This window comes from Suncus etruscus, chromosome X, assembly GCF_024139225.1.
Source record: "Suncus etruscus isolate mSunEtr1 chromosome X, mSunEtr1.pri.cur, whole genome shotgun sequence".
NCBI lineage: Eukaryota > Metazoa > Chordata > Mammalia > Eulipotyphla > Soricidae > Suncus > Suncus etruscus.
Window position 1 is genome coordinate 9,435,580 of NC_064868.1, and position 7,496 is coordinate 9,443,075.

Sequence of the window (7,496 nt, forward strand, 5' to 3'; positions counted from 1 at the left end):
ATAGGTACGTTGCCTTTGCTGGACAGGGGAGCATAGGCAGGAAGCATGGAGTGACCATAAGAGGGGGGTTGGGGTTCTAAAGAAGACAATGAAAATGCTGGGGGTGGGTGAATAGATAGTACAGGAGTTAAGGAATTTGACTTCTTGCATTTATTCAAACTTTGTTCCACCCCAGGCACAAATACTGCCAGGAGTGATTCCTGAAGATTGAGCCAGGAATCATTCCTGAGGGCCTTTGGATAAGCCTCCCCCCCAAAAAAAAATGCTCTAGACCAGGGGTGGTGAACAAGCCATAATTCTAAACTGTGAGAGTCAGAGAGCCACACCACGCAGTGACCTGCCAAAACAGACAAACACACACAAAAGCATATAATTTTAACAATAATATATTAAACACATATTGCATTTTGCCATTTTGAGTGAGGGTAAAAATCCTATTTGCCACCCCTGCTCTAGACCCACAGGACTTTATGGAGAAACTCACATCTGTCCTAAATGAGGATGGTACAATCTTATGATTACCTCAAAACACAACCTAACACAATTTTATGGGGCTGGAGCAATAACACAATGGGGAGGGTGTTTGCTTTGTACGAGGCCATCCCAGACTCCATCTCAGGCATTCCATATGATCCCCTGAGCACTATCACAATTAATTTCTGCATGAAGAGCCTGAGCACCACCAGATGTGACCATCCTCCCCCGCCCCAAAAAAAAACCCACAATCTTATGACTATATCAAAATACACTTCAGCGGAATGTACTGTAGGGTAGGTGGCTTATATATTGATACAAACACAAATTAAAGCCCATAACTTGTCATTTCTGCCTCTCCAACCTTTCCTTAGAAGAAAGTGAACAGTAGTCTATAAAACAGTAAAGTCGTTTCCTTCCAATCTAACTTGTCCCCTGCACCTAAGTGATGCTTGGAATTCAATCTGTTCTGAAGTCAACACGCCGCACTTCACACTGGGTGTTGCTGCTCTGTGTGCCCCTTCATGACATCATGCAAATGCCATGCTCACTTTGCCCGTGTCAGAAACAAACACAAAGATCCCACCATGCCTCAAGGACTGGAACTTCTTTGATAGACTGTTTGCCAAACTTTTTGCTAAAGAGAAGCCTAAGCCTGCTTCTCTTTGTTGATTTGTTTTTGTTATTTTTGTTTTTTGGGGTCCACTCCTAGTGATGCTTAGGGCTTACCCCTGGCTCTGCACTCACATGGATCACTCCTGGTGGATTCGGGAAATCATACAGGATGCTGAAGATCAAACTTGAATGGGCTGCGTACAAGGCAAGTGCCCTACCTGCTGTGCTATCACTCTGGTTCCACCCTGTTTCTCTCTCTCTCTCTCTCTCTCTCTCTCTCTCTCTCTCTCTCTCTCTCTCTCTCTCTCTCTCTTTCTCTTTGGTTTTTGGGCCACACCTGGTGATGCTCAGGGGTTACTCCTGGCTATGCACTCAGAAATCGCTCCTGGCTTGGGAGAACATATGGGACACCAGGGGATCGAACCTCGGTCTTTCCTATGTTAGCACATAGCAAGGCAAATGCCCTACCGCTTGCGCCACTGCTCCGTCCCCAACCCTGCTTCTTTCTTACCCTGGATCAACTACCCCAAGAGAAGCCCGAGATCCCAGGGAGCAGGGGACCAGGCTCTACGTGGCTGTCCAGTTGGTGAGAACTGGCCTGCCACTTCTCTCTCCCATTCTGTGGGGGAAGCAGTTGAAAGAGCTAGGTTGTGCCTCATCTGACACAATGGGTGGTTTCAGACATGCTTATGACACTCAGGACAGGCTTAAAAATTCATCTTGAGGGTCAGAGATGTGGATAAGTGGCAAAGCATAGATCTTATATGCAGGAGACCTGGATTCTATTCCGTTCACCATCAATTTAAAGTTTTGGCATTCTTTTTTGTTTTTTGTTTTTTGTTTTTTTAGTTTTTTTTTGGGCCACACCCATTTGACGCTCAGGGGTTACTCCTGGCTATGCGCTCAGAAATCACCCCTGGCTTGGGGGACCATATGGGACACCGGGGGATCGAACCGCGGTCCATCTGCTTGCAAGGCAGACACCTAACCTGTAGCGCCACCTTCCCGGTCCCGGCATTCTTTTTTGTTTTGATTTGGCTTGGGAATACACCTGGTGGTGCTCAGGGGTTACTTCTGGATCTACACTCAGAAACAGCTCCTGGCAGGCTCAGAGGACCATATGGGATGCTGGTGATCGAACCCGGGTCAGCCACACAAAAGGCAAACAAACGCCCTATCCACTGTGCTATCACTCCAGCCCTTCCTTAGTATTCATTTTTTTACAATGACTAGCTGTCTCTATTTCTCTGTTGAGTCATTCATTTTCATAGATCTCGTTCACAGTGGACATGCACTCTAGAGAGTCTATAAGGTTGATATCATTAGAGGAGAGCTGCCTGGACCGAGAAAATGGTTCAGTTCAGGTCTCCAGTAGTGAACTTAATTTAAAACTTTCTTTTGAAGGCTTTGCCAATAAACAAAACCTCATGTAATTTGTCAGCACTGTGTTGGCACCATGAGATTCTGAAAAGAGTTCTTTTACAGGAAGGGGAAAAAAGAACAGAAAGCTTTGAGTATGGTGCTAAACAGTAATACTGAAGCAGAAATAGAAACAAGAATAAAATGAGAGGACCCCCGCATCATCAAAGAGAAGGAAGCCAAGGACAGAATTACCTTTCATCTAAAGCTGAGTCAGTATGAAAATGTGCCTTCTGGGCACCAAGCCTCACTCTGGCTTCCCAACTCTCTGCCCCTCCTCTAGAGTGCTCCAGGAACCATTCCCAACCAGGGTGAGGCAGGGAAAGTTCAAAACCAGTTCATAGAGAAGCATCTGGTCAAAGGAAAAACCATGGATGAAAAAGAAGCCAAACAAAAAGCAAGAAAGATTTAAAAGAAAGGAAGGAAGTGGAAGACTGTGAAAAATGATGCCATTAAAAAAAATACCAAGGGGTGCTCGCTTAGGCAGCACATATACTAAAATTGGAATGATACAGAGAAGATTAGCATGGCCCCTGTGCAAGGATGACACACAAGGATGAAGCGTTCCATATATATATATGTGTGTGTGTGTGTGTGTGTGTGTGTGTGTATACATATACACACCAAGGGGCCAGAGAGATAATACAGTGCATACAGTATCTTGCTTGGGCCTGATCCAAGGTTCAGTTCCTGGCACCCCATATCACCCTGAGCATCACTAGGAGTGATTCCTGAGCACAGATACAGAAATAACCTCCTGAGTACCACCAAATATGGCCTCAAAACAAGACAAAAGAGGGGCTGGAGGGATAGCACAACAGTAGGGTGTTTGACATACATGCAGCCTACCTGGGATAGACCTGGCTTCGATCCCCAGCATCCCATATGGTCCCCCAAGATTGCCAGGAGCAATTTCTAAGTGCAGATCCAGGAGTATCCCCTGAGTACCACCAGGTGTGGCCCAAAAACTAAACAATAAAAAACCCAAGACAAAAGATAATCATATATACAGAAAGGCTGATTTGAGTTTCAATGTTCCCACAAAACTTAAATCTGAAGCAAAATCAGTTAAAAGAAAATGTGGGGGAAAAAAAAGAACGTTGAGAAAATCGTCAGGGGAAAGTGTCCAAAAGAAAAAGTAATAGAAACTTGTAAAAAAAATACACACTAAAAAACATGAAACAAATGAGAAACAAAAAGCATACAAAAACAAAACAATAATAGTAACAATAAACAAAATAATAATGGTACTTAAGCCATAAACAACAGCATTCCCACCCCGGAAGGTCAGAGATAACGAGTTATAGTGTGGTTCTGTGAATTAAAGAAAAAGCAGGTATTATCTATAAATCTATAAAATACACATTAGGAACTCAGACCAGACATGAAAAAAAATTGATTCAGAGTGAAAACTAAAGGTGTTGAATGTCAGTAACATAGAGAAAAGGGCAGGAAGTTCCATTCTGGAGAAAGAAGGTGTGGTAGATAGACTCAATGGAATACTAGTCAAACTTCATTTTTTTTTTTTTTGGTTTTTGGGTCACACCCGGCAGTGCTCAGGGGTTATTCCTGGCTCCAGGCTCAGAAACTGCCCCTGGCAGGCACAGGGGACCATATGGGATGCTGGGATTCGAACCGATGACCTCCTGCATGAAAGGCAAACGCCTTACCTCCATGCTATCTCTCCGGCCCCGTCAAACTTCATTTTTAAACATGAAGTTGTAGGAGGCTGGAGGGATAGCAAAACAGGTAGAGTGTTACTTTGCATGCAGCGAACACAGGTTCGATTCCAGGAATTCCATTCATTCAAGCCCACCAGGAGTGATTCCTAAGTGCAGAGCCAGGAGTAACCCCTGAACACTGCTGGCTGTGAGCCAAAAGCCAAAATAAATAAATATTTAAAAAAATTGTAGTACCAGTGATGAAATCTAGAGCCTCACCTATGCAAGACATGTGCTCTGCCACTGAGCCACGTCTGCAGCCTAGTAAATTTTTTTTTCATAACTCAATATTTTTTTTTATTTAAACACCTTGATTACATACATGATTGTGTTTGGGTTTCAGTCATAAAAGGAACACCACCCATCACCAGTGCAACATTCCCATCACCCATGTCCCAAATCTCCCTCCTCCCCACCCGACCCCTGCCTGTACTCTAAACAGGCTCTGCATTTCCCTCATACATTCTCAATATTAGGACAGTTCAAAATGTAGTTATTTCTCTAACTAAACTCATCATTCTTTGTGGTGAGCTTCCTGAGGTGAGCTGGAACTTCCAGCTCTTTTCTCTTTTGTGTCTGAAATTTATTATTGCAAGAATGTCTTTCATTTTTCTTAAAACCCATAGATGAGTGAGATCATTCTGCATTTTTCTCTCTCTCTCTCTGACTTATTTCACTCAGCATAATAAATTCTGTGTACATCCATGTATAGGAAAATTTCATGACTTCATCTCTCCTGACAGCTGCATAATATTCCATTGTGTATATGTACCACAGTTTCTTTTTTTTTTTTTTTTGGTTTTTGGGCCACACCCTGTGACGCTCAGGGGTTACTCCTGGCTATGCGCTCAGAAGTTGCTCCTGGCTTCTTGGGGGACCATATGGGACACCGGGGGATCGAACCGCGGTCCGTCCTAGGCTAGCGCAGGCAAGGCAGGCACCTTACCTCCAGCGCCACCGCCCGGCCCCTGTACCACAGTTTCTTTAGCCATTCGTCTGTTGAAGGGCATCTTGGTTGTTTCCAGAGTCTTGCTATGGTAAATAGTGCTGCAATGAATATAGGTGTAAGGAAGGGATTTTTGTATTGTATTTTTGTGTTCTTAGGGTATATTCCTAGGAGTGGTATAACTAGATCGTATGGGAGCTCGATTTCCAGTTTTTGGAGGAATCTCCATATTGCTTTCCATAAAGGTTGAACTAGACGGCATTCCCACCAGCAGGGGATAAGGGTTCCTTTCTCTCCACATCCCCGCCAGCACTGTTTGTTCTCATTCTTTGTGATGTGTGCCATTCTCTGTGGTGTGAGGTGGTATCTCATTGTTGTTTTGATTAGCATCTCCCTGATGATTAGTGATGTGGAGCATTTCTTCATGTGTCTTTTGGCCATTTGTATTTCTTCTTTGTCAAAGTGTCTGTTCATTTCTTCTCCCCATTTTTTGATGGGATTAGATGTTTTTTTCTTGTAAATTTCTGTCAGTGCCTTGTATATTTTAGAGATTAGCCCCTTATCTGATGGGTATTGGGTGAATAGTTTCTCCCACTCAGTGGGTGGCTCTTGTATCCTGGGCACTATTTCCTTTGAGGTGCAGAAGCTTCTCAACTTAATATATTCCCATCTGTTAATCTCTGTTTTCACTTGCTTGGAGAGTGCAGTTTCCTCCTTGAAGATGCCTGTAGTCTCAATGTCCTGGAGAGTTTTGCCTATGTGTTATTCTATATATCTTATGGTTTGGGGTCTGATATCGAGGTCTTTAATCCATTTGGATTTTACCTTCGTACATGATGTTAGCTAAATAGTAATAAGGAAGAAATGGACATTAAGAAAACAACCCCATTCACAATAGTGCCACACAAACTCAAATATCTTGGAATCAACTTGACTAAAAACGTGAAGGACCTATACAAAGAAAACTATAAAACTCTGCTCCAAGAAATAAGAGAGGACACGCGGAAATGGAAACACATACCCTGCTCATGGATTGGCAGGATTAACATCATCAAAATGGCAATACTCCCCAAGGCATTATACAGATTCAACGCTATCCCTCTAAAGATACCCATGACATTCTTCAAAGAAGTGGATCAGGCACTTTTGAAATGTGTTTGGAACAATAAACACCCTAGAATAGCTAAAGCAGTCATTGGGAAAAAGAATATGGGAGGAATTACTTTCCCCAACTTTAAACTTTACTACAAAGCAATAGTTATCAAAACAGCATGGTATTGGAATAAGGACAGACCCTCAGATCAGTGGAATAGGCTTGAATACTCAGAAAATGTCCCCCAGACATACAATCACCTAATTTTTGATAAAGGAGCAGAAAATCCTAAATGGAGCAAAGACAGCCTAGTAAATTTAATCCCCAATAGAATTTAATCAGATATGAAAGGATATGTAATCAAATATTCTTTCTGCTTTAACTTACTGAAAATTCTATGACATCTGCTTACATGAATCATGATACAATGCATAAAGTCACAACTAAATCGCAAAAAATCATGGCTACCTTGCCCAATTGTCCAATCAGCTGATGAGCAGATAGACAAAATGTGGTACAGATATACAATGGGATTTTCTTTGCCCTAACAATGCAGGAAATGCAGGCATGTGCTACAGCAAATGCTAAGTTCAAGCAGAGAGTCAAGGACAAACAAATATGATATGAACTCACTTATAAATAAAATCTTTAGGGGCTGGAGTGATAGTACAGCAGTAGGGCGTTTGCCTTGTATGTAGCCATCCTAGATTCGATCCCTAGCATCCCATATGGTTTCCTGAGTGTGCCAGGAATGATTTCTGAGTGCTGAGCCAGAAATAACCCCTAGTGTCACCAGATGTGACCCAAAACAAACAAACAAAAAACCTTTAATATAGGGGCCAGAGAGATAACACAGTGGTAGGGCATTTGCCTTGCACACTGCCAATTCAGAACAGATGGTGGTTCGGATCCTGGCATCCCATATGTCTGCCAGAAGCGATTTCTGAGCGCAGAGCCAAGAGTAACCCCTGAACGCCGCTGGGTGTGATTCAAAAATGGAAGGGAGGGAGGAAGGAAGGAAGGAAGGAAGGAAGGAAGGAAGGAAGGAAGGAAGGAAGGAAGGAAGGAAGGAAGGAAGGAAGGAAGGAAGGAAGGAAGGAAGGAAGGAAGGAAGGAAGGAAGGAAGGGTAAGAAAGAGAAAGTAGGGAAGGGGTGATGAGAAAATCTAGATTAAAGGGTACAAACTTTCCTTAGAAGAGTAATAAGTGGAAACACAGAGTGATAGCAT

The 7,496-nt window shown here is 43.0% G+C and overlaps 1 non-coding gene across 1 annotated transcript; it reads left to right on the forward strand.

Moving 5' to 3' along the window:
- Positions 1-2,979: 2,979 nt before the first annotated feature.
- On the forward strand, positions 2,980-3,084 carry LOC126000268 (U6 spliceosomal RNA). Its single transcript, XR_007492622.1, has one exon. It is a non-coding gene; the product is annotated as a U6 spliceosomal RNA (small nuclear RNA).
- Positions 3,085-7,496: the final 4,412 nt, after the last annotated feature.